This window comes from Tachyglossus aculeatus, chromosome 16 (genome assembly GCF_015852505.1).
Source record: "Tachyglossus aculeatus isolate mTacAcu1 chromosome 16, mTacAcu1.pri, whole genome shotgun sequence".
Taxonomy (NCBI): domain Eukaryota; kingdom Metazoa; phylum Chordata; class Mammalia; order Monotremata; family Tachyglossidae; genus Tachyglossus; species Tachyglossus aculeatus.
The window spans coordinates 34868117-34888653 of NC_052081.1; the positions used below are offsets into that span (position 1 = coordinate 34868117).

General features: G+C 44.7%; 1 protein-coding gene across 1 annotated transcript in view; it reads right to left on the reverse strand.

Annotated features, from left to right (window-relative positions):
* Positions 1-1678: 1678 nt before the first annotated feature.
* CFAP58 (cilia and flagella associated protein 58) overlaps positions 1679-20537 on the reverse strand; it is a 138554-nt gene continuing 119695 nt past the window's right edge. Inside the window, exon 19 of the transcript XR_005454295.1 lies at positions 1679-1716. The gene's annotated coding sequence lies outside the window, so the exon portion shown is untranslated. The remainder of the gene's footprint in view (positions 1717-20537) is intronic.

Here is a 20537-nt window from a genome sequence, read left to right on the forward strand (position 1 = left end):
CAAGTGGGACTAAAGTTCTACATAAGAACATAACATAAAAAAGCAATTATCAGGTCAAATCAGGGGTCCACTCAACCCAGTACTTTGTCTTCAACAGTGGCAACTGAGTGTGTAGAAGAGTCTGGTGAGAGTGTGTTTTCAGTCATCCATAATAATGTACCGAAAAACATCCCAAACTTTTCTCCCTCTCTACATTCCTCGCTTTCTCTCTAGTAACCTACTGTGACCTGTTTGTCATGAAGTCATCCCCACCTCGCTTGAACTTTTCTGATACTCCCTGACTGCATGACTTGTTAGAAGCCAGAAGTCCAGTTATGCCTTCATAATTCAGTTGCATATTCTAGCACCTGCTAGCCAGCTCTACAGTGCTGGATGTGGCACTAAAGCCATTTTTAAGTGTGCAATAGATTGAGCTGAAACACTTTCGTTGAGAAGCAGCATGGCCGAGTGGATAGAGCATGGGCCTGTGAGTCTGGAGGACCTGGGTTCTAATCCTGTCACTTGTCTGCTGTGGGACCTTGGGAAAGTCACTTCACTTCTCTGTGCCTCAGTTACCTCACCTGGAAAATGGGGATTAAGACTGTGAGCCCTGCATGGAACAGGGACTGTGTCCAACCGATTATCTTGTATCTATCCCAGAGCTTAGTACGTTGCTTGACACATAGTATGTGCTTAGCCAAAACCATCATCATTATTATTATTATTATTATTACTATATAATCAGGTCTCCCTTGATGTACAGATGGAGGCTGAGAGATGAGTCTTAAAACTACTGACCCCCAGATGACAATTCAAAAGAGCCCAGAAAAAAAAAAAAGGAAGCGGAATTGTCGGCGTCCTATGGAGCCAAAAGGACCATCGACAGTGCCGTATTTACTTGCATAATTAACCCCACTTTTTTATAATTTTTGAAACCACAAAACAGGGGATCCAGAGGAAAAAAACAAAGAAAAAAAAATCAAGGGGGAGGGGAGGAGGGGAGAAGGAGGAGAAAGGTAAGAGGGAATTTGAGACTGCATCTCATTTCTAGGGCAGTCTTCCCAGGGCCACATATGCTAGGGATTAAAAGAATTTTGGAAAAACCACCTTCATTTTTCTCTTCCTAACTCCGAGTTCTCATGTCCTTGCGAGCCTGTCTGGGGCATCTGAACTTATTTCTTTTCCTTCCCCTATGCACAACACTATCACTCCTAACAAAAATGATCTTTTATTTCCTCCTCAAAAATCAGCGAGGGGAAAGTGAATCATGCAGTGGAGACAATTATGTGAACGAATACAGTATTTACTGAAATTTACTGAGTGTCTACTGTGGGCAGAGGATGTACTAAGTGCTTGGGCGAGTACAATTGAAAACACGATCCCTGCCCTCAAGGAACTAACATTATAGCTGGTTAGCATAAATGTCATCTTCTTCAGAGGTAAAGGGACAGATGCCAGGATCTCTAGATTTTGATGACATCACCTCCCTTCTGCCACTAGGCATTTAACTCTCTATTTAACAACTGCAGAGCAAAGGTGTTAATGAGGCGACACAGGTTGGGAATTTGGGAACATTTCCAGAAATGAGCGATATGTCTGTATTTGGGCTCCAGCTCTAAGTGAATCTCAGAACTCCTTGACTATATACATCACCAAAACTGTTGTACTATGCCCCTTTACTCACCCGAAGAATCCGTGGCTCCAGTTCAAGTGCTCTTCTAGACCAACTCTACTCCCCTAAAAAGCAAAATGTGGAAATGCTAAAGTCAAACATCAGAAACCACTGCATTTTTTTAGTGCAAGAAGCTCCCGAAATGGACATGTGCCCAAATGATAGATAATGCCAAGCTCCTAAAGAGAGTTTGGAGAGCCCATCTCCCCACGAACTAAAATAAAAATTCTCTGGATCCCTTCCTTTAATCAGCAGCTAAGATTTTTTGAAAGTGGCTGCCAAGTGCGGAGGAGAAATAAGGTAACTTTTCCAATAAGGTTATTTCATGCAAGAAGCAGTCTCCCTTTCAATAAATGGCTTTAAAGCATTCTTACTGATTTGAGGCATACTAGTCCCTGAAGATATATAAATATCAGGTAGCAGTTTTATTTCCTTTGAGTGGGAAGCTCCAGTTTAATAAACAGAAGAGAATCAGAATGATAGACTTTTGGAGATGAAACAAGACATATTAGATCATCTAGTCCATTTCCCCAGCCAGCCCAGGATTGCTCCCAGTAGGATCAGCATATTCTCTGCTGCTCTGCCTAGGCCAGTTTTAAATGATTTGGGTAATATATTAAGAGCTCGTGACCCACTCTAAAGAGGCTTTCATTCCTTGTACTCTTAGTCGTAATTGCAGCTGGATGCCTTTCGGAAAAGGAACCCAGAGTGTGCCTGCACTGCCCTTCCAATAACACAGCAAGACAGCGCTGAGGAGAGCAAGGTGATCCATCTGCCCCCATGATTGGGCTGCTTTCTTCAGCCAGAAAATGGGGCTTCCGCCCAGGGCCCACTGTCTCTGGTGGTCGCCTTGGGGCTACCAGGGGCATCCATGGGGCTGACAACAGAAGTAGTGGGGCCTTGTTCAGACACCAGGAGGTCGGGAGATTTCAATCACTCAGTTGATGTTATTTATTGAACATTTACTGTGTACAGAACACTGTAGTACGTGCTTGGGAGAGTACGCTACAACAGAGTTGGTAGATATGTTCCTTGGCCCCAGTGAGCTTGAAGAGTAGAGGGAGTCTAGACATTTGGTTTCTAACCCTTGAGGATTACATACCTGAGGAACTCCATCCCATCTATCCCAAACAGAAACTCCTCACCATTGGCTTGAAAGCACTCAGTCACCTTGCCCCCTCCTACCTCTCTCCTCGCTACTCTCCTACAGTCCAGCCCACACACACGTTCCTCTAATGCTAACCTTCTCACCGTACCTCCATCTCATCTATCTCACCGCTGACCTCTTGCCTATGTATTGCTTCTGGCCTGGAATGCCCTCCCTCCTCAAATTTGACAGGAAATTACCCTCCCCCATTTCAAGGCCTTATTGAAGATACATCTCCTCCAGAAAGCCTTCCATGACTAGGCCCTCCTCTCCTCTTCTCCCACTCCCTTCTGCGTCGCCCTGACTTGCTCCCTTTATTCATCCCCACTTCTAGCCCCACAGCACATATACGAATCTGTAATATTTATTTATATTAATGTCTGTCTCCCCCTCTAGACTGTAAGCTTGTTGTTGGCATGGAATGTATCTGTTATATTGTTATATTGCCCTTTCCCAAGTGCTTAATATACTGCTCTGCACATAGTAAGCACTCAATAAATATGATTGACTGACTGACACTCCTATGCACTATGAGCCCCAACTGGGACTGACACTGTATCCAATATGATTGTGCACAGTGCCTTGCACATAGTAAACACTTAACCAGTGCCAGAATTATCATTCTTATTACTTTCCCCTGTCATGCCTCCGGCTCACTGCTTGTCCCACCAAAAAAAGCCACAGCGATACTATCGAGGGAAGAGTCTGCCCAAAATTAGTAGCCCCCATTCCAGGGAGGAACCAAACTTGGCCATTTGGGGGGTGCTAATCCAAAGACCCTCCAGAACTTTTAAATGGCCCTGAACACAGTTCAAAAATATTAAGCAGCCATCACTGCAGTAAAGTCTTATGTTTCTAAAGAATGCATAATTCCCCAAATTTTTGTCCAAATATAATAATCTTGAAAGAGTTAAAATTTTTTTCCAAATGACTGATGATGCCTATGCTTTTTCAAGAAGTCTGTATTTGTCTGGTAGCCATGGAGTTTTACAGCACTGCATATCTGGATGGAGGTAAATCAGTGCATTACTATGTGCATCTATGAGATATAAAAGACACTTTAGTCTCTGCATACAAAATGATGCTACTGATAGTGAGCTCCTGCCCGGGTGTGCATATGTGTCTATGTGATAGTAGGGGCTTGGAAAAACCATTCATTCAATCGTATTCATTGAGCGCTTACTGTGTGCAAACCAACACTCCATTTCCATAGTTTGGACACAAATAAATTGCCTTTTGGCTTATTGATGTGTTACCCATTTGCTGCCTCGATCTCTGAGCTTGAATCTGCCTCTTGGTATCCCAGTCTTCCCTTAACCTCTGCTTGAGGAGAGCAACCTCTCTTCTGCACAAAGCCTGGACACCCTAGATTGTCGAGTTGAACAGAACTGCTGTAGTGTAGGTCAGAGTAGAAGTTCAGATGGAGTGCTGTTCTCTACTCAACACTTTAATGGAAAAGCTAAAATAGAAGAGCAATTCTTCCCCACTAAAAGCACTAAATGCACAGCCTACAGTACCCTTCTAGTCCTTTGCTTACATCTACCATTTTCCTATTTACAGACGATTAAATATGTAACCATGTCCTGATTATTCAGGCATTTGCTGAATTACTGAGTTTTTACTTAAGTGAAAACCTTTGATCATGGCTTTGATGACTCTGGACCAGGGTAGTAAGAGCATTTTATTTATTAAACTCATACCATCTCAAAGCACTGCACTAAGCGCTGGGAGAGAACACCTAGGTGGGAATCAGACATGGTACCTGTCCCTTAGGGGACTCAGAGTCTAGAAGGAGACTCACAATCTAAGAGAGTGGTGTCATGGATATGTGTGTCTCTGTCTGTTTATGTGTGTGTCTCACTCTCACCCTCTTAGACTGTGAGCCCAAAGTGGGACAGGGACTATATCCAATCTGATTAATTCGTTTTTATCCCAGCACACAGAACAGTGCTCGATACATAGTAATAGCTTAACAATACTACTACTACTAATAATAATAATCATATGTTCATGATTTCTTTCTTCCCCTTTCCCCTTTCTTTCTCCCTCCTTCCCACCTCACAGGCTACAGTGACACCATGATCACTCTTGCAGAGGTTTGGGGAAGTTGGCAAATGAGTAAAAGGCTGAGGAAAAAGAGATAAGTAATTGAGGTTATTTAATCAGGGCCTGAAGGCCCTGAAGAAGGTCACAGGAAATTACGTTCTCCTCCCAGAAGACTTAAGAATGGGGATGGGGCGCGAGGGGAGGTTGGAGGAGTGGAAGCTTCTTCATTTCCAGTGGCTGCTCTCCACCGACTGCAGGTAGCTTCAGTCTGTCACACCTCCAGCTCCCCACGCATCCCCCCAGCTGCCTTCAGAGTAGAAGCAATACAATTTGTTGCGCTTCACTGGGAACATTACACTAGAATAAGCACTTGGGAAAGCACAGTGGAAAGAAAAAAGATGCTCCTTAGTCCACAAGGAGCTTACACTCTAATGGGTGAGTCAGACATAAAACTATAGAATACCTGGAATAAGTAATTGAATACCCAACTGACCCCCCCCACACACACACACACACAAAGTGCTGAGGAGAGACATAAATTAAAATCACTTGGGCTGGCAAAGACTGCTCGTTTGGTTTGGGAATTAATTCAGGGAAGGCGTGTTGGAGGAAATGGGATTATAGGAAGGCTTTGGACTCAGGGAGATAAACCTACATGGACATTGGCCCATTGGGATTTTCCCAGTATATTATCCTGTTGGACAGTTTGGTCCTGTTCTCCATCTGGAGAAGAGACAGAAGAAGAGGCTTTCTCTTATAATGGGATAGTACATGGATAAGGAGTAAACTTTTCCCTTAAGGCAGCACAAGAGGGAATTAGCTTAAATTGTGGCAGGAGGAAGGCTCGGTATTAATCAATTTATTGTACTTATTAAGCACATACTTTGTGCAGATTACTAAGAGTTTGGGCAAGTACAATACAAGTAGAGTTGATAGATTTCTATAGAAGGAGACAAACATTAAAATAGATTAAACATAGGGGAAATAATAGAGTATACAAATACACATGAGAAAAGTCTCTCTGGCTATGAGGATTGTGAAGCCTGGGAGTCAAAGACCTGGGTTCTAATCCTGGCTCTGCCAGCTGTTTGCTTGGTGACCTTAGGCAAGTCACTTAACTTCTCTGTGCCTCAGTTACCTCATCTGTAAAATAGGGATTGAGACTATGAGCCGATTTGGGACATGGACAATGTCCAACCTGATTAGCTTGCATCTACTCCAGTGCTTGGTACAGGGCCTGACCCATAATAAGCACTCAAATACCATAAATAAAATTTAAAAACCCACTCTTCCTGGAGATTCCAGTCCTTGGGTCAAAGATTCCCTCAAGGTCATGCCCACCCAATTTTCCAGACACCCTGTCTACTGATCTAAGCATTTGTACCCATTACCTCTCCCTTCCATTCTCAGTCATGGGTCTGTGTCAGTTATACTGTAGTCTCTCAAGTGCTTAGCACAGTGTTCTGCATACTGTAAGTGCTTAATAAATGATTGATTGATGTGCAAGTTACAGTAAACGGTTATAAACACCAGAGTCAGAAAAGTTCAAAATTTGGAACCACCCAACATTTCAAACTATTTTGAATATTGGGGCTTATCAAAATCCTAAACAATTTGCTCATCCTGTCAGTTCAAGCTGCACTGGCTGGGTGCCTTCTGGGAGAAGAGCACTTAACTAGGGAACATAAAATAAACAAAAAAAGAGTGGAACACTGCATAATGTATGGAGGCAGGCAGACACAAATTGCAAACATAAAAAGGGTAAAAAAGTAAAAGCATAGGTACTAAGGATAAAAAGAAAAGCAATAAATAAGTAAACATACACCCATGAGTGAGAGGGCTGCTGGGATGGCATGGTTTGACCAGAATGGTGGGGAATTAGTCTTGACAAAGGTGGCTTTTGAAGAGGCCTTTGAAAGTGGGAAAAGATTTGGTTGATTTTTCTATCCAAGACAATGAGTGATAATAATCACCTAGCTCTCATTCATTAATATGCTCAAAATGCTTAGGGTTGTGAGTGGATTCCTACAAAGTGGGTCAGAGTATTTTTTTCAGGGTGAAGAGGAAGCATTTTATTCAACCTAAATAGAATCAAATCCCCAAAGGCTAGAATTTGATTTCAAACCTATGATCTAGAGTTTAAGTGGGTGAGGAAATTGGAACTACAAGCACTCCCATTCCCTAATAAACGTTGTTAGTTACTCAATAATCTTTCCCATTTATTAATGGAGACCATCTGCCTCCCCACAACATTTCTCTGAAATAAATTCAGATTGTCTCCAAATTTGGAGCCAGGACTCCAATCCCATGGCCTCCTATGGACCCTGAGGGTTTTCCCTTGCTTCTCCAGGGAAGAGGAGAAGTATTGGAATAGTATCTGGATCTCTCCTCCAAGCTTCCCTTAAAGGATAAAGTAAGACCAGCAGTTTGGATTGGAAATCCCATTACCCAGTTAGGACTTACAAGCCACACAAACTGTGGACAGTCATATCCATCAATCCCTCCAGCCACACACTCTCTTTCCCCTCCTTCTCCCTCTCCGACTAAGCACATCGCTCCCCAGAGTGACATCTATAACACGGGGTGGGGAGCATTTCTCCTAGCCACCTGTTTCCATGAAAAGAGTTTACAAGTCTGCAGTGCCCATGAGACTCCCTCTCCCTAACCACCTATCTCTGATACTCCTCAAAGCAGCTGGTGACTCCGACTCTCATCAAGGCCTTGTCCCCTTCTCCTATCTCAGCTATTCCATAGACAGCTAGAAGCAAAGAAAACCTGTTGTCTCCCCACTCAAAGTCGTGGAAAGCCATTTATAGTCTTGCAGATTTCACAGAGTTTAACACCTTTTAGTCAGAACCTCTATTTGATTGACCCCCAAAACCCAAATCTGAGGATGGAAGTAAGAGGTGTCAGGGTTGCCGGCACAATAACCAATTCATGGGAGAATCTGATTTCATCCTGGCTCCTCCTGGGGTTCAGGTTTGACCTGAGAGTTTCTCAACAGGCTGAAAAGAGTGAAGAGTTTCCAAGAATGGCTGTAAAGAACCATTTCTGTGCCTTTTTCATTAGCCCTTTGGAGGTGCAATTCCAACAGCTGACCCACTTAACCCTCCCTAATAAGTGTGGTATTGATAAAGCACTTCAACTAAACAATCCATCAATTGTTAATTATTGAATGCTTACTATGTGCAGAGCACTGTACTAAGCACTTGTGCGAGTACAGTATTATAACAACATTCCCTGCCAACAACAAGCTTACAGTCTAGGGGAGGAGACAGTAAATAAATTACGGATATGTACATAAGTGCTGTGGGGCTTGGAGTGGGGATGAATAAAGGGAGCAAGTCAGGGTGATGCAGAAGGAAGTGGAAGAAAAGGAAAAGAGGGCTTAGTTAGGGAAGGCCTCTTGGAGATGTGCCTTCAATAAGGGTTTGAAGACGGGGAGAGTAATTGCTGGATATGAAGACGGAGGGCGTGCCAGGCTAAAGAAAGGATGTGGGCGAGAGGTTGGCAGCAAGATAGATGAGATCTAGGTACCATTGTCTGTTCTAGACCAACTCTCTCTCACTCCAGGGATAGGCTCCTGGAATGGGCCCAGGCCCCAGAGGATTCTGCTGACTCTTCCCTCTCAATATCATTCCAGATTTACATCGTCAGAGAGAGTCTCTCATCATTTGCGAGGAAGTGGCTTGAGGTTTAGTGGTTACCTAGGGAGAGTATGCTACAACAAAGGAAAAAAAAAACTAGGAGATCCCTGTATTCAGAGGGTGTGAGGGGTCTGGGGCTGTGAAACAGGCTCCAAATAATGACATCCAGAAAAGATGACTTCCCAATCCTGGTCACCACAGGGATTTCACTGGCCAGATCCACAGATACCTCAGTCTTGTGGAGGGTGGCCTAGATTACCTTGTCTACCCAAATACCATCTCCCACTAATGGCCACTTTCCATGATTTTAAAGTTATCCAGGAACAAAAGTCCAACCTCCCTCAGGAATCCGTTCCAATATATTACACCCCTCATTGGAAAAACATTTTTAACAGCTTCCTGCTGTCATCTAAGCCATCTTCATCTCTCTTCAGGAGAGATGGAGAATGGCTTGCTCACCTTTCTTGTTAGGCCCCTCCACGGCTATGGCCTCGTGCTGGGGAAAAGAATATCTGGATCCCACTACTAAAGGCAGAACCTGGGCAGGAGGAAGAGTTTACATCTCCTGCTGCTGGACCACCTTGGCAGGACAGATTCTTCAGAGGATTAGGCCTGTTATTGATTGGGCCCCAATGACAGTCTCACCCAACCTCCTCCAGGAGTCTTGTCATCACCAAATCTCTCCAACAACCACCCAGGTGGATAGGACATACAATAGACTGGGCAAGGGAGAGCAGAGCTGGAGGCATTAAAGAAAGCAGGCGCTAGGCAGTGAGGGATAATTTCTCATTCAAGCACCTAAATGGCACTCCAGCTTGAGTGAGATGAAATCAATTGTCTTGTTGCACAACATGTCAGAGAAGTTTCATCTCCCCTCGTCTGTTTGGCTTATTGATTTAATCGCCTAATAATAGAAAGTGATATTTCCCTGCCAGCACAAAGCTGCACGTTCTGATATTCAGGGCCTGGAGTGTGGGCACGAAGCACAGATCGGGCTGGGAAAATGTCAAGATTTGACTTCTCTCCCAATTACTCATGGCAGCCATATGACCCAGCATTCCTCCTAGCCTAGATAACCACCCCTCCACCCCACGCACACACCAATTCTTCCAAGAAACCCCGAGATTCCCTCCTCGTCCCGAGTCTATAGAGAACATATTCTCTATAGGAGAAGCAGCGTGGCTCAGTGGAAAGAACACAGGCTTTGGAGTCAGTGGTCGTGGGTTCAAATCCAGGCTCCGCCACTTGTCAGCGGTGTGACCTTGGGCAAGTCACTTAACTTCTCTGGGCCTCAGTTGCCTCATCTGTAAAATGGGGATTGACTGTGAGCCCCCCGAGGGACAGCCTGATCACCTTGTATCCCCCCAGCGCTTAGAACAGTGCTTTGCACATAGCAAGCGCTTAATAAATGCCATTATCATCATCATATTCAGGATAGGTTAAACCTCCTCCCAACCTGTTGTTCTCTTTTGAAAACCATAGTGTTCATTGCCATTCTCTGAATAATAATAATTGGGGTATTTGTGTGCCAAGTGCTACACTAAGCACTGGGGTAGACGCATGATCATCAGGTCAGACACAATCTCTGTCCCACATGGATTTCACAGTCTAAGGGGGAGGGAAAACACGTACTTAATTCCCATTTTACCGATGAGGAAACTGAGGTACAGAGAAGTTAACTTGCCCAAGGTCACAGCAGGCAGAGTGAAATCAGGATTAGGCCTATGCTCTTTCCACTAGGCCAGGAGGAGGAGGAGAAATAGTATTAATTTTTATTGAGCTCTTACTTTGTGCAAAGCAATGTACTAAGCTCTGGGTAAAGGAATATACCAATGATCATAGAAATTGTCCCTAGCCCCCAAGGGGCTCACAATCTAAATATAATCATGAAGTTGGCAACAGAATCATAAGGAAAGTTGAACACAGCCTAGTGGAAAGAGCACAGGCCTGTGAGTCAGAGGACCTGGGTTCTAATCTCAGCTCCTCCACTTGTCCCGTGTGGCCTTGGGCAAGTCACTTAACTTCCCTATGCCTCAGTTCCCTCACCTGCAAAATGGGAATTCAATACCTGGTCTCCTACCTACTTAGACTGTGAGTCCCATGAAGGACCTGATTATCTTGTATCAACTCCAGTGCTTAGTACATTGCTTGGCACATAGTAAACACTTAATAACTACTGCAATTATTATTATGGACAAAAATATGAAAGATGAAGACAAATATGAAAGAAGCAGCAGGATGTCTGACTCTATGCGGCTCAGATCAACAATTCCAGAGGTCAGGGTTGCAGTTACTATGACAACTACAATGTTCTAAATGTCAAAGCGGCTTCACTGTACCACCATTCGAGTCCTTCCTGGCCCGGAGCAGAAGCCAGTGGGAGCCTTGCTCTAGACAGTGAGCTCGTTGTGGGCAGGGATTGTCTCTCTTTATTGCCATATTGTACTTTCCAGGCACTTATTATAGTGCTCTGCACACAGTAAGCACTCGGTAAAGCAGGCTGAATCATCATCAATCGTATTTATTGAGCGCTTACTATGTGCAGAGCACAGTACTAAGCGCTTGGGAAGTACAAATTGGCAACATATAGAGACAATCCCTACCCCCCTACCCAACAGTGGGCTCACAGTCTAAAAGGGGGAGACAGAGAACAAAACCAAAAATACTAACAAAATAAAATAAATAGAATAGATATGTACAAGTAAAATAGAGTAATAAATATATTTATATTTTTATTCATTCGTAGACTGAATGAATGAATGGGGTGGTTGGGGTCAGCCATCCCACACAGCTGGGCCCCCTGTAAGGTGGGTGGCTTACCTGACTGACACTGTTTGGGTCTGACCATTTTCCACTACTCTTCCATAGAGTCTCTGGGAACTCCAGACAGGCAGACCGTGCCTAGTGGCACTCAGGCTAAATGTCAGGCCTCAGGGCAGCTGAAATGTTGATTTGTCTTAAGCTGTCGAGTCGTTTCCAACCCACAGCAACCCGCATGGACACGTCTCTCCCAGAATGCCCCACCTCCATGTGCAATCGCTCTGGTAGTGGATCTAGCAGCATGGCTTAGTGGAAAGAGCCTGGGCTTAGGAGTCAGAGGTCACGGGTTCTAATCCTGGATCCTCCACTTGTCTGCTGTGTGACTCTGGGCAAGTCACTTAACTTCCCTGTGCCTCAGTAACCTCATCTGTCAAACGGGGATTAAGACTGTGAGCCCCATGTGGGACAACCTGGTTACCTTGTATCTACCCCAGTGCTTAGAACAGTGCTTGGCACATAGTAAGTGCTTAACAAATACCGTCATCATTATTATTATTATCTACAGAGTTTTCATGATACAAATGCGGAATTAGTTTACCACTTCTAAGCACCTGCCCATGTGTACCTGATACCAGTTACAGAGGTGTTCACCATACAACTTCAAAACACACAGGTTTGCACACACACACACACACACACACACACACACACACACACACATACACAGCCAAAAAATGGATGCCACTTGCCCAGCCCTCTTGCTAGACTACGAATCCCATGTGGGACAAGAAATGGTCTGATCTACATTTACTGTAGCTTGTCTAGTGCTTATTAGCGCTTGGCCCATAGTAAGTGCTTTACAAATACCACCATTTTTATCATTCCCAGGTAATTTCCTGAAACTGCCACCCCCAGGTCAGTCCTCTAACCAGCTCTGATAACCTTTCTCTGGAAGCATTTGACGGGGCAGGGGCATCTACCTGGTTCACGTTTAGGCAGGGGAGGAAAAATAATAATAATTATCATTGCATTTGTTAAGCACTTACTATGTATCAAGCACTGTTTGAAGCGCTGGGGTAGATACAAGGTAATCAGGTGGGTGCAGTAGGAGGGAGAACAGATACTGAATCCCTTTTTGCAGATGACAGAACTGAAGCACAGAGAAATTAAGTGACTTGCCCAAGCTCCCCCAACAGACAAGTGGCAGAGCCGGGATTAGATCCAGGCCCTCTGACTCTCAGGCCCAAGATCTTTATACAACGTGTTGGCCACAGCAGAGATGAATTTGATTAACGCATGCCAGGTTCTCATTCCTTATGAAGGATCCTGGGAGGAGATTCATATTCGCTGACAGAGGCTTCAGGTTAGATTCATCTAACATCTTGGAGTTCTCTGCCTCGTGTCCTCAGGGGCCCTAATTTTTAAAATGCCCTGGCTGAGAGTGACAGAAAATCATTCAGGACTTGTGATGACTTTAAACCACCTAGGCGATCTTTCACTTTCCATGGGCATGGTGGTAGGTTGGTGAAGGAGAAAAGACAAGGAGGATAAAAAAGAACCACAAGAAAGAAGAATAACTTTGACCCAAAACTGAGGGTGGACAAAGTGCCTGGAAGAGGAATCAATCAAGAAGAAAGGAGGGTTTCTTAAAGTTTATTTCTCCCAAAGTGCTTCCTTCTTCAGCTTCCCTCTTTTCCTTTTCTTCAACTCCTTTCTGTGTTGCCCTGACTTGCTCCTTTTATTCATCCCCCCTCCCACCTCCACAGCACTTATGTCCATAGCTGCAATTTATTTATTTATATTAATGGCTGTCTCCCCCTCTAGACTGTAAGCTCGCTGTGGGCAGGGGATGTGTCTGTGACAGTTAGATCTTATTCCTTCAGAAGTTTCTCCTTCACCTGGCTTCTTGATGGTTCTGCTGTGGCTCTCCACAGCCACGACAGCACAGAATTGTTTGGAATGAGATTTCCCAGGGCACCGTGGGGAAAGGAAACAAGGAGGAAGTATGGAAAAAATCCTTTAAGCTTCATTAAAGCTCTGGCTTAACTGAGCTAAAAATAAAACTAATTGATTTTGCTATTCTGATGTGAAAAATCAGTTTTAAGGGATCAAGATTCTCTCCCTGGCTGGAGAAATCATTGAATCAGTAATAGACTGTCAATGAATTATGAATGCGGTAATCAAGGCTTCTTGGAAGGCTAAAACTTTAGTTGCAAATGGACACTATAATTAGAAAGATGTGGAACCGCCTAAAATGATCCCCGTTATTCATTTGTTTTACACAGAGGCCCAGACACATGCACGGACCCTCCCCTACCCATTGGGTTACACCAAGTCAACCCTTTTAGGGAGGGATGTGGACCTTCTTAGACTGGATGTCATCAAAGTCTGCTCCTCCATAAGCAGAAGGCGGAATTACACAACTATATGGAGGACATGATGAAGGGAAACAATCAAAGACGCAGCAGTGTGGCCTAGTAGATACAACAGGGGCCTGGGCATCAGAAGGACCTGGGTTCTGATCCCACCTCTGCCACATGAGCTAGTCACTCCACTTCTCTGTGCCTCAGTTACCTCATCTGAAAAAAAATGGGATTAAGACTTTGAGCCCCATTTGGGACCGGGACTGAGTCCAAACTGATTAGCTTTTATCTACTCCAGGACTTAGCATAGTGCCTGGCACAATGTAAACTCTTACGTATTTTTTTTAATCTAGATCTTTCAGGCCGAAAAAATCACTGGTAGGGTCATTTTTCCCTGAATTGTCTAAATGGTTGTCTCAACTCTTCACTTCAGCAGTGTAGACAGAGCCAAATGGGACTGCTTCTGGTGAGCAGTGCAAAATTCATTCAATCATATTTATTGAGCCTTTACTGTGTGCAGAGCACTGTACTAAGCGCTTGGAAAGTACAAGTTGGCAAAATGGCAGCCATTCAAGAAAGGCAGGCAGAGCTGGCCCTCTGCCACCTCTTGAGCGTCAGCCCCAATTTTTCTGCAGAAAATAAGCAAAAGGACTCCTGACCTGGAATCACTGTACGTACATATTCCTGCCTTGGGAAACACCCAGCTCTTCTCCTTCCCAGCCTTAGAACTCTGCCATAACTCTGATGGACTCATTGTCTAGTTGGAAAGAGAGGGAACACAGACTCAGAAGAGGCGATGAGTCAAGATTTCCTGCTCCTTCTTCAACTGAGGTGGGTCTTGGGCAATTTACTGAGCATGTTCAAGAGATTCAAATGCATGAAGCCCATGGTCCTGTTCCGTTTCTGCAGCGTGGCTCAGTGGAAAGAGCACGGGGTTGGGAGTCAAAGGTCAAGGGTTCAACTTGTACTTCCCAAGCGCTTAGTACAGTGCTCTGCACACAGTAACCACTCAATAAAGATGATTGAATGAATGAATACCAACTCCGCCACTTGTCAGCTGTGTGACCTTGGGCAAGCCACTTAACTTCTCTGTGCCTCAGTTACCTCATCTGTAAAATGGGGATGAAGACTATGAGCCTCATGTGGGACAACCTGATCGCCTTGTATCCCCCCCAACACTTAGAACAGTGCTTTGCACATAATAAGCGCTTAACAAATGCCATCATTATTATTATTATTATTATTTCTGTGATAGTATCTTTCCAAAAATCTCCTTTGGGGAAGCAACTAAATTTTTGCCCTCTTTGTGGCCAGATGGAGAGAGCACAGAATTGAAAGCCAGGGGACCTGCGTTCTAATCCTAGTTCTGCCACTTCTTTCCTGTATGATGTCAAACAAAGTCACTTAACTTTGTCTTCTAGACTGTGAGCCCACTGTTGGGTAGGGACTGTCTCTATATATTGCCAACTTGTACTTCCCAAGTGCTTAGTACAGTGCTCTGCACACAGTAAGAGCTCAATAAATACGATTGATTGGTTAACTTTTCTATACCTTGTTTAACCCATCATTAAAATGGGGGTAAAACTTTTGTTCTTCCTTCTGCTTAGGCTGGGAGTCCCATGGGGAATGGGGCCTGGGTCTTCCTGATCATCTTGTATCTATCCCTGAACTTAGTATAGTGCTTAGCACAAAGTGAGTACTTAACTATACCACAATTACGATGTGTTTGGATTTTAATCCTCTCAACCAATTTATTAAAATGTTTACCATGTGCACTGTACTGAACGCTTGGGAGAGTACAATGCAACAGAGTTGGAAGATGCATTTCCTGCCCTCAGGGAGCTCACCAAATAGAGGGGGAGACATTCAAATAAATTATGGATAAGTACATAGTATCAAGTGCTTAAAAAATTTGTCTTCCAACTCTGTTGTATTCTCCTGAGCACTTATTACAGTGCTCTGCACACAATAAGCATTCAATAAAAATTATTTATTGATTGATTAAAGGGTACAGATCCACCTGTATAGGTGACAAAGAAGAGAGAGGGAGTAGGGGAAATGAAGACTTAGTCGGGGAAGGCTTCCTTCTGGCCTAGGACTCCCTCCCCCTTCATATCCAGCACTTAGAACAGTGCTTTGCACATAGTAAGTGCTTAACAAATACCAACATTATTATTATTATTATATCCAACAGACCACCTCTCTCCCCACCTTCAAAGCCTGACTAAAATCACATTTCCTCCAAAAGCCTACCCTAAGCCCTCATTTTCCCTATCTGCCTATGAACTCAGACCTGTATCCCTTGAACATTTGATATTTGCCCCAGTCTCACTGCCTCTTTGTACATGTCTATTTTCCCCATCTGTAATTTGACTATCTATTCCCCCCTCTAGGCTGTAAACTCCTTCTTAGAAAGGATGGTGTTTACCAACTCCACTGTATTGCACTCTTCCAAGCATCTAGTACACTGCTTGGCACAGAGTCCAAGCATCTAGTACACTGCTTGGCACAGAGGAAGCACTCAATAAATACCACTAATTGACTGATTGATCTAAACTGGCAGGACCATGGCTCTGAGGTGACCAGCTGTGGGGATGGAGATCTCTCTGGTGGGTGTTTTAATGGGGAGGGAGGGAGAGGGAGAGACTGACTCTGAACAAGGGAACTGTGAGTTTCCAGCGGCTGCCTCTTCCCCACGACTAGGCATTTGAATAAAACTCAGTGTTTCCCAGGCTTAATTAGACACACTTCAAAAAGTTGCCAGTAGAATTCCGCACTAGAACTTAAAGCTGTTCCCTTCTATCTCTCTTGTATCAGCGAATTAATTTTCCATTCTACCTGGCGTGGGTGGCTGGTAATGATATGCGGAGCAAGATAGTTGATAAGATTTAGAGGCTTTTATATGCAAAACATTATGGATTACTGAGTGCCACAGCACGGCGGCTGAGAAGCTGTATTAATGAGTGGGACTCTAGAAGAAAGCTGGCACCCTGAGGACCAGAGCTGATTCTGAACAATGTCTTGTTCATATACAGAAGCATTTCAGGAGGCATGCAGAGAGGGGATTGAATATCAGTTTTGTTCTCTTTTATGCTGGTGACTAAGGGTTGCCTAGTAAGCTCTGTTGGCAACTAGCAAGTACAGCCCTAGCTCTCTGGCTCTGCCCCTGGTCTAGGTCTCCAAGCCCAAACTACTCCCATTGTTCTCGTCACCCGGTAGAAGAAGAGGCCTTTTCTGAATCGGCTACTGGTTCGGATCCAATGATCCAACCTGGGACCAGGGATGCCCAGGGGCTTGCTCCTTGCAGACAGAGCCAAATTCCAGATGTGACTTACCAAGCAGTCATTCATCCCCTGTGGCTTGACTGCAGGGAATTACTTCCCCATACAACCTCTTGCAATGCCCCCTGAGATTTCAGCTGGCAGTGGTGCCCTGCATTCCCTTCCTGCCCTGAACCACTGAGGCAGGGTGGCTGCCAGCTGCCACACTGCGCCCCAGCTATGCTGTGATGAGCAAACCGCTCTTACTCCCAGTCTAGAGACCCAAAAGACAAACTCCCAGTCCCCCAAAACACACTGAATAAGAGACAAGAAGGCCTAGTGCAGACAGCATGAGTCTAGGAGTCAGGGGGCCTGGGTTCTAATCCTCCTCTGTCCCTTGTCTGCTGTATGACTTGGGCAAATCCTTAATTTCTCTGTGGCTCAATGATCTCATCTGCAAAATGGGGATTAAGACTGTGAGCCCCATGTGAGATATGAACTCTATCCAATGTGATTACCTTGTATCTATCCCAGAGGTTGGTACAGCGCCTGGCACATAGTAAACACTTAACAAATAACATTAAAAAAATGGCGCTCCCTCAGAGAGGCTACAAAATAGAGACAGAATTCCAAACGTTCTGCACGGTGTAAAGTCCCAGGCTGATTGGCACTCAAAAACCCCAGCCCCCAGCTCCAGAAGTTCTGCTTCCCTTATCTTTACTCCATGCAGTAACTTGGCATCACGGGCATTTTCCCTACCAGCTGGTCGGAGGCAGTCTGAATCTAACTCATTGTGGGCAGAGAACGTATCTGCTAACTCTGTGGTATTGTACTCTCCCAAGTGCTTAATACAGAGCTCTGCACCTAGCAAGCGCTCAATAAATACCATCGATTTATTGAATGCTACAGCCTTCTTTTCCCTGAGCGAGATGGCAAGGGGGCGGTGGAATGAAAGTAAGAATTAAGACATGTACCTAGTTCCTCATCCAAGTTTTCTTTTCTTTAAAATGGGAAAGGACCGGCTAAGTCCAAGGAGGAAGGGGATCTTATAAAACCAGGGAGCACCACATTTTCCAAATCTCTCTGTTCCAAGCATTATTTCTAAGGGGATTGTAATAATAATAATAAAAATTACAATTTGTTAAGCACTTACTACATGCCAAGTGCTGTGCTAAGCACTGGGTTTAGAGATAAGGTAATCAGGTTGTCCCACGTGGGGCTCGCAGTCTTAATCCCCATTTTACAGATGTGGTAACTGAGGCACTGAGAAGTTAAGTGACTTGCCCAAAGTCACACAGCAGACAAATGGCAGAGTCGGGATTAGAACCCACATCTTCTGACTCCCAAGCCCGGGCTCTTGCCACTAGAGCCCTCCCACCATACTGTCAGCCCCCAGAAGGCAGGAATCAAGTCTACCAAATCTACTATCCTCTTCCACGGTAGGTGCTCAATACATATCTTTCACTGACTGACTGAAATCCTGCTGAAGGGTGAGCCTTGGATTAGATTTTGAAAGATTTCCAAGAATAAGAGTCTGAGGACCCTTAATGAACCAGGCTACAGATGTGGTGGGATCTTGGAACCAAGATTCTCGGTCATCTGTTTCGGGTAGTGTGGTCTGTGGTCCTGCTTCAGGACCGGGAGCTAAATCAGATCCTTTCTGGTGGTAGGGTTGTCTCATTTTCTAAACCTAGGGGAAAATTGTGTCTGCTGGTTTAGGGACATCTCTGCTTGTCTGCCTCCTCTCCATCTTCCCCCATCTCCTTTGCTGGATAAATATTGATTGGTCCTTTATAAGCCAGTTCCCTGCCCACAATTCACTAGCCACTGGTTGCAGGTGTCTGGATTGCTCTCTCTCTCTCTCTCCCCTGCCTTCCCTTCCCCTGCTTTTCTCCCCTCCCTCCCTCTTTCCTCCAACCACTGATCAAATGATTCTCCAACCTAGACCCAGCTCGCTTCAGGTTAACAGTTGACAAGGCTTCCTCAGTTGCCTTGTTGGGGAAGGAAAGGTCTGGCACTCAGGCAGTCACGTCGCAGTGCCCGGGCAGTGAGGAGGGAGCTCCATGGGGAGAGGATGCTGTCAGTGCAAATGAGATTGTCTCTACTCTCTGGGATTTCCAGAGTTATTACCTTAGCGATCCCGCTTGCTCGGTGCACGGCTGAGTGGCAGCTGCAAACTGCATATTAAATCTTTCCCCCGGTGCCGCCAAGAGCCGAAGGAGGGGGGAAAAGTGTTCGAAAGTGAGGCTATAATATGCCTGCAATAAAAGTTTACCAGCTTTTATATAGGTTCCCAATAACGAGGGGAGATATTTTAGCAGCTCAGAAAGTGTCGTGAGAAGAAAAGCAATTCCTGCCACCACTTCTTTTTGGGTCTGATTCTACTTTCATGGCTCGTAACTTGGGATGGGGGTGGGGGTTTCCCTTCTTAAAGGGGACATCATCAAGACCCTGGTCTTCCTCCCTCCTCTCCTGGTTTTGTCACACTCCCTAAAGTTAACTGAACCCAAATCATCTTAGACTGTAACTTAGGCTCATTGTGGGCAGCGAACCTACCTTCCAACTCTGTGATATTGTACTCTCCCAAGCACTTAGTACAGTGCTCTGCACACAGTAAGTACCCAAATATGATTGATTGAACACTGGTGTTGGTTAATTCTTCTTTAGCCAAAGCTAAGAATGGCAACTGGGAGGATGGAAGGGAGAGATGAATTTCGGGATTGGGAAGAATTAAATGTAACATCTAGTTATGGGGAGATTAGGAAGAGAGAATGGAGAAAAACTTGGCACGAGAAACCAAGATGTGCTGAGCCATGACGGAGGCAAGAGGGAAAGTAAAGAATAAGAACTCTGAGTCGGGAGAGGTGGAAGAAAAGAGGGTTTTCAAAGACTTGGTGGGATAACAATTCTAGAAGCAAATATGTCCATCAAGTAATTCAAGAACAAAGAGTCGCTAGGGACTGCCCAACCACACAGGAAAGATCCATGGGAGAAATGGCAGTGCCACAGAGCTTGGAGCCAGGATTTTTCCTTTCATAGCTGGAAGACAGATGGAGCACATGAGTGTCTGACTGGTGGTGGAATAAAGGAGACTTTTCAAGACAGTGGATTCTGTTCCTATACCATTTCACCTGGACACCTGATTTGCCAGCTACAGTTGGTCACTGAGTTGGCCTCATCATCTTTAATGAGAATATTCAGAAGGCTTGAGCATTAGATCCTCTTGAAATATTCAGATGGCAGGAAGCTTAGCATGCAAAGCAACAGGAAGATCAAGACAATTAAATTGGGTGAAACTTTTATGGGCTGAAAAAGCAAACTGGAGCTGCACTACTTACCCAGTGAACATTCATGGAATTTTCATGCATAAGGAGAAAGGAGCTAATGAAAGGGGGGGGGGGGGGGGGAGTTTACAGATGGGGGAGAAGTTAACAAGTTCTATAAATCTGGCTTCTATTAAAAGTGTTTTGTTAATGTCTTGGCTTCTTTCTAAAGCTTAAAGTCCTTGTAACCTTCACTGAATCTGGTTGTCCTGTTCTTTCCCCACTTCCCTCCACCATCGCTTTTGCTCCTCTGTTGGTTGGGCCATCCCATTGCCTGCCTGGACCAGGGGCTGAGTTACTTAAAGGGGCACCACCCCTTTTAGGAGCCAGCTGAACCAAG